An 11126-nucleotide genomic window follows, 5' to 3' on the forward strand; every position below is an offset into this window, starting at 1 on the left:
TTAGGCTTTGCAGGCAAGATCCTTAACCTCTAAGCCATCTTTCCAGCCCAAGAGAACCTAGTTTAAAAAAAAATACTCTTATTTATTGATTTAAGACAGAAACAGAAAGAGAGTGAGTACGGGTACACCAGGGCCTCCTGTCATTGCAAGTGAACTCTAAAAGCATGTGCCACTTTGTGCATCTGGTTCTACGTGGGTCCTGGGAAATCAAAACTGAGACTTCAGGCTTTGCAAGAAAGCATATTTAACCACTGAGCCATCTCTTCAGGCTGAGGTTCTAGTTTCTTTCTTTCTTTCTTTCTTTCTTTCTAATTTGGAACACTTCACAAATTTTCATGTCATCCTTGCGCAGGGGCCATGCTAATCTTCTCTGTATCGTTCCAATTTTAGCATATGTGCTGCCGAAGCGAGCACGAGGTTCTAGCTTCTAAGACCAGACCTGGAGACAAGGAATTCCAACTTCTGTGACTTCCTTTTGGGATACTGTCTCCCGATTGATTCCCGGTATCAGCAAGGGTTCAGCTGTGCTATGGGAAAATGTATAGTTCAGAATGTTTTGTAAGCTATCTGATGGGGAATAAGTCTCATAACATTACCTGTCTTTGAAAAATATTGCCATACATTTGAATTAAATTTAAAATCTTCTCAAAGTAAACCCTAATCTTTAAAAGAATACTAAATACAATAAGACAATTTTATATGACTTTTCCAGAAAATAATAATACACAAAATGAGGCATTTTATAAGGTATGTTCCTGAACTAGGGGGAAAAAAATGTACTGAGGAGCCGAGCATGGTGGTGCACGCCTTTAATTCCAGCACTCGGGAGGCAGAGGTAGGAGAATCACCGTGAGTTCAAGGTCACCCTGAGACTCCATAGTGAATTCCAGGTCAGCCTGAGCTAGAGTGAGACCCTACCTCGAAAAACCAAAAAAAAAAAAAAAAAAAAAAAAAGTACTGAGGGCTGGAAAGATGGCTCAGAGGTTAGTTAAAGCGCTTGCCTGCAAAGCCAAAGGACTCAGGTTCACTTCCCCAAGACCCACGTAAGCCAGATGCACAAGGTGGCATATGTGTCTGGAGTTCATTTGCAGTGGCTCAAGGCCCTGGCATGCCCATTCTCTCTCTCTTTTTCAAATCAACAAATAAAAATAAACTTTAAAAAAAACTTTAAAGAAATGAACTGAACACACTGCTCAAGACATTGGTTACTCTCCATCATTTGGGCTTGAGAAAAAGGCTGAAGGAAACTACTATAATATTTTATCAGGGGTTTCTAAGAGCAAAGTTAAGCTTACGCATGAAGGCTGCATGTTCATACTAGGATTAGGCAATTAGAGATAAGAACTAGGGCTGGGGAGATGGCTCACAATTAAAGGTGCTTGCTTGTAAAGCCTCTTGACCTGGGTTTGATTCATTAGTACCCATGGAAAGCCAGAAACACAAAGTGGTGCACGCATCTGCAGTTTGTTTTTAGTGGCAAGACGCCCTGGCATACCCATTTTCTCTTTTTTTTTTTCTCTCTCTCTCTTCACTGTACCCCACTCCTTGCTTGCAAATAAATAAAAATAGTGAAAACACATGTGAACGAGAAATCAGTCTCTATCCTAGAATACTTCTCAAAGTCAAAAGTGGAGTTCTAAGAGGTAAGTAAACAAATATCTAAGAGGTAAGTAAACAAATATCTAAGAGGTAAGTAAACAAAAATCAACAAGAAGTCAAGGCACACAGAGGACAATGGTGGGGGTCTGGTGACCCCCACCTACCTCACAGCCTCTAGGGGCATGTTTTGGTGTGCAGGGCCCTTGGTAAACCTGTACCACATCAAACAGGCCTGGAGTGGGCACTCTCCCCTGTGGGAAGCAAAAATTGGTTCCTTTTTGAGAGCGGCTGAAGCAGTTAGAAGTGGAGGATGGGCCCTGATTGAAAAGGAAGCTCCGAGGCACACCACGGCCCTTGCAAAGTGAAAAGGAAAGAGAAATTCTGAGTAAGCAGCGAAGTCAGTAAGAGGAAGGGGGGCAGACGTGCAGGGTGCTCTGTGCCTCAGGATCTTGAGCGACTTTCCTCCTCAGCCCCACAACTCACAGCTCACAGCCAGGGGGTCCCTATCATCATCGAAGTAAGTAAGAAGATAAACCCTTCTCTTAGGGTCACTATAATACATCCCCAGACTTCTTTGCAAACAAAGGAGTCTCGAGCACACACTGATCCCGAGTTCTGCTTCACCGGGTGCTGAAACTCACCAAGAGAATGCTTCCTGCCTCTTCAAGCAGAGGAGCCCATGATGACTGGTTCCAAATGAAGCTTCTTTATTTCTAAGACGATTCAACATTTTGCTCATCTCACAGAAGTCCTGGTATCGCAACTGAGAATGAAGAAAGGTCCAAAAGAAATAAAGGGATTTAGGAAATAAGCATTTAAAAAATGATTGTCTATCTGGACTGGAGAAATGGCTCAGCCGTTAAGGTGTTTGCCTGCAAAGCCTAATGACCAGGGTTCAATTCCCTAGTACTCATGTAAAGCCAGATGCACAAAGTGGCACATGTGTCTGGAGTTCATTTGCAGTGGCTAGAGGCCATGAAGTACCCATTCATTCTCTCTGTCTCTCTGTCTCTCTGTCTCTCTCCCTCTCTCTCTCTCTCTCTCCCTCTCTCTGCTTGCAAATAAGTAAATAAAATACATTTTAAGAAAAGATTGTCCCAGGGGCCTCTGTGTAAGGATGGTCACTACTCAATGAGCAACTACTTAGAGAGGATTCCGCAGTGGGGAAAGAGTACTGAAAAGAATTCCCTGGCCCTAAGGAACATACTGACCAGAGAAGGAGACGCAGAATGAAGAAAACAGTAAGTAAACTGGTTTGTTTGCTTCTGAAGGGTAAAAGCAATCAGGACACAAAGCGAGGCTGGAGGGCACGGTGGAGTTAAGGGTTGACCAGGGAAACCATCACTGCTAAAATAACTCATATGAAGAACAGAAACAAACCTGGACAGGAGTCTTCCGGTCAGAGCAAACCGCCAGTGCAAAGTCACGGGGAGGGGGGAGGAAGGGGAGAGGGGGCAATGCACAAAAGGGGATGTGGTTGCAGTGTGTCTACTAGGGGAAGAATCGAGCCAGGGTATAGTCAGTTGATATAACGGCTGCAGCTTTTACCTTGAATCTATTTACTTACTTACTTACTTACTTACTTATTTATTTGAGACAAGTCCAACAAACTGTCCTTTTTTATAAGAGCAAGAGAGAGAGAGAGAGAAATGGCATGCCAGTCCCTCCAGCCACTGCAAACTCCAGAAGCATGGGACACCTATTGCTCATGTGCAACCTTTCTGGCTTATGCCACTGTGCGTCTGGCTTACATGGGACCTGGAGAGTCAAACATGGGTCCTTAGGCTTCACAGGTAGTGCCTTAACCACTAAGCTATCTCTCCAGCCCTCAACTTATATTTTAAACATCAGTGACAGGATCCGACTCACCCTGTAGTAAGATCGTACTGAATATTATATTGAAAGAAGATGGGAGGAAAATTACTAGTTTAATAATTTTGAGAGAAATGACGGTGATTGGGCCAGGCTTGGGGCCGTGAAAATGTAAGTAGTTGAGTTCTACACCTGAACTAAAGAAAGTGAGTAAGACTGTTGGATCAGATGTGACATGAGAACGGAAAACAGAGATCCAAACTGCTCTCCGTATACTTTAGGGCTGGACTCCATGATCCACCCAGTGACATGCCTCTTCCCCAGGAGGGCTCCACCCACTGGAGACTCATGATTCAAGCTGAGTTTATGGGACCATACATTTAAACTATGATAATGAGTTTCTCTTTCCTGACGTTAAGACTGGAAGGTGAAATTCTTTGGAGGAGATGAATGCATACATTTTGGATATTTAACTTTTTATATGCCTAAATAAAAATTTCATTAAGTAGTTGGGTATATGACTCTGACATTGAAGGAAATAATCTGGCATAAAAACAGAAATGTACATCTTCAGCATTAAATGGAGTCTGGATAGTTTAAAAGGAAAGAACTCTTAGTATAAATGGACTTCAGTAATGTTATACACCAGCCTAGGTGCTTGGAAATAACAAAAACGTGCCTCTGTTGGGACTAGAACCTGGCAAATCCATGTCCACAATAACAGTGGGTCCAGTTTCTGGTGAGGGTGGTCCCCTGGTTCATCATCACATCTCCAGGTGCCTTCATGTGTTAGAAGGTACAGAGTGGCTCTCTGGACCTTTCACTTGTGCAGTAAACTCATGCATGAAGGCAGAACCCTCGTTACCAAAGCACTTCTGAAAAGACCCCACTTCTCAGTGCAGTCCCCTCTGGGTGTGGGAGCATAGGAGAGCAATGACTAAAGCGCAGCACATGCCCACACAGAGAAGCTGCAAAAATCCAGGCAACAGTGACTCGTAGAACACGGGGCAGCAATGCCTCTACCAGTCCCTGTGGAGAGACTGAGAGCAAGTTGGTTGACTTGTCTAGTACAGATGCGTCTCTCCCAAAACTCATAAGATTGCTACTTGCCTCAAGGTCAAGTGAGAGAATATAGTCAGAATGTTTCTTGCTCATAGTAAGTGTTCCAAGATTGGAGCCATGAGTTAACCAAACAATAATCTAGGTGAGCAGAGACCCAGCTGATTATGGAGCCTTCATTTCCTAACCAGCTTCCAACATTAGGATCTCAGGTGGCAGTAACATTTTAGGGAAGGAAGCTGTGTTTTCTGGCTGTAGTTGTATTTTCTCTGGAACCAAAATTGGCAATAGCAGTGAAAGTAATAGGCTCACTCACTGTGAAAATATTATGGTTCCAGAAATTATTTAAATGCAAAATACTAAAGGAATACTGACTTGGTGCTGAAAATTGATCATATTAGTAAGAATATGATCTAATTTTATAACCAATATTGATTGAATTAAGACATATGTGTAACACAATATTTTAGAAAACATAGAGGCTTAGTCACCAACTATGGTGATTTGAATCAGATGTCCCCCATAAACTCATGTGTTTTGAATGCTTAGTTCCCAGCTGGTGGCAATTTGGGGGTGGAGCCTAACTGGAGAAGGTGTGTCACTGGGGGATAGAAACTTGATGGCTAATTAGCCCCTAGCTTGCCAGAGTTAGTTTAGCTCTCTCTCCTGCTGCTGTTTTCCAGCTAATGGCATAGAGGTGATGCCCAACTTCTGCTCCGGCATGTTTTCCCTGCCACCATGAAGCTTCCCCTGGAGACCTTAAGCCAAAATAAATGCCTTTTCTCCCATCAGCTGCTTTTGGTCAGGTGTTTTATCTCAGCAACAAAAAGGGAACTACAATACCAACTAAGATGCATTGGTTAGGTAACTTTTTATCTAACAGGGAGAGAGAGAAGTTAGTAACTAGGCACTAATATTTATTGAAAAGAGTTCATTTTAATAATACATATTTTAGTTATTTTAATATACAAAATGAAATGTATTCAATAACCACTTTACATTTAATATTGTGGTTATGATCATAAATAAAGTATTTGTAAAGTAGTGTAAATACATTTTAATGAATTTTTTAAAATATTTTTATTTATTTATGAGAGAGAGAGAATGGATACATCAGGGCCTCCAGCCACTGCAAACAAACTCCAGATACATGTGTCATCATGTGCATCTGACTTATGTGGGTTTTGGGGGAATCAAACCTGGGTCCTTAGGCTTCACAGGCAAACATCTTAACCACTAAGACATCTCTCCAGGCCCATTAAGTGACAATATTTTAACTCTTTACTCATCCTAGTGGACTGCATCTTGCTTAGCCATTCTAATTTGTCCTTTTGTTGCCTGTCATAATTGCTAATAAAATGTTTTGAATAGATTTATTATTCATTAATTAAAGTGCTCACTTATACAGATTTATTTGTCCTCATGTCGCATTTTTCAAACAGAAAGACATCCCCATAAATCCTGAACAAAGTTTCCTCTTTCTTAAGCTAAAACATGAAGTACTGCTGGTGAATCCATCATTTATCTATTCATCCATATAAATCAATATTGGTGTGTGGCTACACCAATCAATTTTAATGTTCTAATTATTATTTTTAAATTTTTTATTATTTTTATTTATTTGAGACAGATAGAAAGAGGCAGAGAGGGAGAGAGAGCGAGAATGGGCATGCCAGGGCCTCCAGCCACTGCAAACAAACTCCAGATGCATGGGCCACCTTGTGCATCTGGCTTATAGGGTCCTGGGGAATCAAGCCTCGAACCAAGGTCTTAAGCTTCACAGGCAAGTGCTTAACTGCTAAGCCATCTCTCCAACCCCTAAGTATTATATTTAAGGCATGTATGTGCCAGTGGATGTAGAAGCCAGAGGACAGCCTCGGTGTGGTTTTCAGGACTGCTACCTATGTCCTTTCAGACAGGCTCTCGCAATGGCCTGGAGCTCACCAATCAGGCTATAGACTGACTGGCCAGAAAACCCCAAGGATTCTCCTATCTCTACCTCCCCAGAACTGGAATTACAGGCGCAAGCTACCACCAGACCCAGAACTTTATGTGGGTCCTGGGGGAATTGAAGTCAGGCCCACTTGCTTGTGCATCAAGTACTTACCAGCGGAGCTATCTCCCCAGCTCCTTGATGTAGTCCGACTGGTGCAGTGGCTTGAGTGTAAGCTGTCCTCCCATGGCCTCATGTGTTTGTGATTAAGCCTCATACTTGATCCCCAGATTGTATCGCCTTGCTGGAGGAGGTGTGTCTCTGGGGCCAGGCCTTAGGATACGACACCCTGCTGTTTGCTCTTTCCATGCTTTTCCCACCAGATTGAAACTTCCCCCTCAAAACTACAAGCTGAAATAAACCTTGTCCTTCCATAAATTGTCTCTGGTCAGGTGACCCAGCAACAAGAGGTAATGGCTACAGGTGGCAACACATTAAGTTTGTTCACCTAAAAAATAAATCACTTTCCTTCATTTAAAATAAAAAAAACTTATTTTTTCACTTTAGAGAGAGAGATCCTTAACCACTAAGCAATCTCTCTAGCCTACTTCCCTTCATTTTTGAAGGATATTTTCAACTGTTTATAGAATTCTAAGGTAGCTGATTTTTTTTACATTATACTAAAATATTGTAAGAAATAAGAATCTATCTTTGATTTTTTTTTAAAGAAAGCAGATGACCTTTTATTTTTCTTAGTTTTAAAATTATTTGTTTGTAAGCAGGAGGGAGGAGTGAGTGAGAGAGAGAGGGAATGAGCAGGCTGGCACCTCTATCTTTGATTTTTGAGCAATTTTAATCTGATGTGCCTAGATGTGTTTGGGTGTTATAGAGACATTTGAATCTTTTTTGTGGTTGTTTGTTGATGACAATTTCTCCCCTGGCAGATGACATAACACTTCCCAGCACTACAATAGCTAGCCAGGACAGCAGAGGCTTCCAACTTCATTTCAGCTTAATTTTTCAGTGTCTGGCAATACTATAGCCATACTAGTCAGTTCTAGTGGGCAACCATGAACCTTAGTAATAGCCTGTATTGTTTGGGGCCTCAGAGACCTTTATGACCAATAGCTCCCTGGGAGACACCCACCCACATCACTAAGGTATTTCCTATAACAACTTATAGCTTCTGCAAGCAACATTATGCACACCCATAGGAAGTTTCTGCCCAAACTAGAGCTCTCTCCTTTTCGTTCTTTTTTTTTAATTTTTTCTCAATTTTTATTAATATTTTCCATGATTATAAAAAATATCCCTTGTGGGCTGGAGAGATGGCTTAGTGGTTAAGCGCTTGCCTGTGAATCCTGAGGACCCCAGTTCAAGGCTCAATTCCCCAGGACCCATGTGAGCCAGATGCACAAGGGGCCACACGCATCTGGAGTTCATCTGCAGTGGCTGGAGGCCCTGGTGTACCCATTTTCTTTCTCTCTCTCTCTCTCTCTCCCTCTCTCTCTCTCTCTCTCTCTCTCTTTCTCTCTCTCTCTTCCTCTCCCTCTTTTTCTCTCTCTGTGTCACTCTCAAAAAGATAAATAAAAATGAACAAAAATTAAAAAAGAAAAATCCCTTGGTAATACCCCCCCCCTTTCCCCTTTGAAATTCCATTCTCCATCATATCCCCTCCCCATCTCAATCAGTCTCTCTTTTATTTTGATGTCATGATCTTTTCCTACTCTTATGATGGTCTTGTGTAGGTAGTGTCAGGCACTATGAGGTCATGGATATCCAAGACATTTTATATCTGGAGGGAGCATGTTGTAAGGAGTCCTACCCTTCCTTTGGCTCTTACATTCTTTCCGCCACCTCTTCCGCGTTAGACCCTGAGCCTTGGAAGGTGTGATCGAGTTGTTACTCAGTACTCCAGTCACTTCTTTCTAGCACTATGATACCTTCTGAGTCGTCCCAAGGTCTCTGGCATCTGAAAAGAGAAGATTCTCCACCCAAGGTGAGAGTAGCGTTAATATAAGGGTATAAATATTAAGAGAAGTGCTTACTGGGCAGTTTGATGAGCATAGTATATACATTTTTCCAGACATCAGCAGATGTTACACCCCTAGGGCTCATGACAGCCCCTGTTTTAAGTTTTCAGTATCAGGGATGTGTTTCCCCCCATGGAGCGGGCCTCCAGTCCAATTGGAGGGCAGTTGGTTTCCACCAGACAGACGTGCCAGTATTCCTTTTCGTTCTTAATCATAATTTTAATTAGTTAACAAGGAAGTGGCTTTGTCCTTATGTGTTTCATCTTGGTGAGTCTTTTCCCCACCCCTCTCTCTCCATTCTGCTTCCACCACACCACTGTAATCTTTGCACCTCCTCCACTCACCCACTGTCACCTCCCCTTATGTCCTCCCTTTCAATCACTCAGTGGCTCCTTTTTAGCTGCCTGGCCACTACTGACTCTTACTTCAACTTACATACAAAGCTAAACCTTCAACATTAGGATCTGCCTATGAGCAAGAACGTGTGATATTTGTCTGAGCCTCAGTAACCACAAAGATTGGGCACAGGAGAAGGAGGAGGAGGAGGAAAGGAGAGGGACACGAGATGTTAACAACAACCTTAGGCCTATGGAGAATAGTTTCAATAAAATCCTGGAAGAGATTTTCTCAAATCTGGGGACAGAGGTGCCCATCTAAGTATAAGAAGCACACAGAACACCAAGTAAGCAGGACCAGAAGAGAAACTCCCCACATCATGTTATGCTCATAACATTAAATATGCAGAACAAAGAAAGGGTACCAAGATCTATAACAGAAAACTATCAAGTCACATGTAAAGTCATTCCCATCTGAATAACAGCCAGTTTCTCAATGGAAACTCAGAGCCAGAAGGACTTGATGTATTTCAAGTATTGACAGACCCCAGCAACAAGTCAAGACGACTATACCCAGCAAAATTATCTCTCATAATAGAAATGAAAACTTTCCATGATAAAAGCAGACTAAAGGAATTTATGGGCACTAAGCCACCTCTATAAAGGGTACTTGGGTAGAATATTTCACTTCAAAGGAAAGGATCAACACATTCAAGACTATAGGAACCACTGCATGAGGACTTGTTATGGAGACTTTAAGCTTAACCCCAAATGTAGCATGGGTATGTGGAAATGTATGGCCAAGGAGCAGTGCAGGGATTAGTAGTTAGAAAATTATTGAAATGAGGGCTGGAGAGAAGGCTTAGTAGTTAAGGTGCTTGTCTACAAAGCCGAAGGACCCAGATTTGACTGCCCAGAACCTACCCAAGCCAGATGCACATGTTGGCACATGCATCTGGGGTTCGTTTGCAGTGGCTACAGGCCCTGGTGTGCCCATTCACTCTCTTAAGTAAGTAAAGATAAAATAATATGTTAAGAAAATAAAATTCTTACTTTTAAAAAATATTGAAAGGTGTGCATGGTGGCACATGCTTTTAATCCCAGCACTTGGGAGGCAGAGATAGGAGGATCACTGTGAGTTCCAGGCCAGCCTGGGACTACAGAGTGAATCACAGATCAGCCTGGGCCAGAGTGAGCCCTTACCCCCAGAAATATATATATGTGTTGAAAAGAAATATCGAGAGTTGGGACTATTCTACTTAAACTGACCTGAGAGCATTCTTGCTGAAGACATCCCAGGATGATCAGACATTACCCAAGGACGGGTAGAGGGAATGGGGAGATCTTTGTGCTCAGATATATAGGGTGGTAGGATACCCGAGGTGAGTGGTCCTTAAAAATTGATTTACCTGAGTTCTGTGCTAAACTTGATCTTACAAAGAAACACGCAGAAAAGCCTTGATGAGGTTTCAGAAGGCTGACTCAAGTTCAGTCAAGCAAGTCATCTTTGTTACTTGTCAGTGGATGGGGGTTAGTCTGATATAAGCTACTGTAAAATAGGCAGAAGTGGAAATATTTTGGTGGGATTTTGGCATTTTTCTCTCTGTATTTTTTTGATTACTTTATTTTTGAGTGAGAGACAGAGAGAGAAAGAGAGAGAGAATTGGTGCACCAGGGCCTATCAGCCACTGTGAATGAACTCCAGACATGTGTGTCCCCCTGTGGTGCGTGTGCAACATTGTGCACTTGCGTCACTGTGCATCTGGTTTCATGGGAACTGGAGATTTGAACATGTATCCTTATGCTTTGTAGGTAAGCACCTTAACAGCTAAGCCATCTCTCCAGCCCTCTTTTCTATATATTTTTATCAATACATTAAAAATTATATCTTTCCCTGGTACTTTTCACTTACTATTTAAACTTAATAATTTTTACTATTATCATTAAATTATATAATTTGATGAATTTCAATTAATTTAAATTTTCATCATTTATCTATCATGTTCCCTTTCGTCTTATAATATAATCTCAAAATCCAGATTCCCTTTGTAAGCTTCAATGACCAAAATAACATCCTTTGTAAAATTCTCTTATTTAAATGGATTATTTCTAAAACTACAGCATACTAATTATGATTCTTAAAATAAGTGTCCCATATACATTTCATTCTTCTCACTATAAATTCTTTATTACTTACTTTATTTTCACAAAGAATTTTCCATCCCTTTCCCTGAGCATCTGGCCTTGCTTTTCACAATTTGGTTTTTTTTTTTTTTATTTTCGAGGTAGGGTCTCACTCTAGCCCAGGCTGACCTGGAATTAACTCTGTAGTCTCAGGGTGGCCTTGAACTCACT

General features: G+C 41.7%; 1 non-coding gene across 1 annotated transcript; it reads right to left on the reverse strand.

Moving 5' to 3' along the window:
• Positions 1–307: 307 nt before the first annotated feature.
• Positions 308–414, reverse strand: LOC123463706. Its single transcript, XR_006639096.1, has one exon. It is a non-coding gene; the product is annotated as a U6 spliceosomal RNA (small nuclear RNA).
• Between the last annotated feature and the right edge of the window lie 10712 nt (positions 415–11126).

This window comes from Jaculus jaculus, chromosome 9 (assembly GCF_020740685.1).
Source record: "Jaculus jaculus isolate mJacJac1 chromosome 9, mJacJac1.mat.Y.cur, whole genome shotgun sequence".
NCBI lineage: Eukaryota > Metazoa > Chordata > Mammalia > Rodentia > Dipodidae > Jaculus > Jaculus jaculus.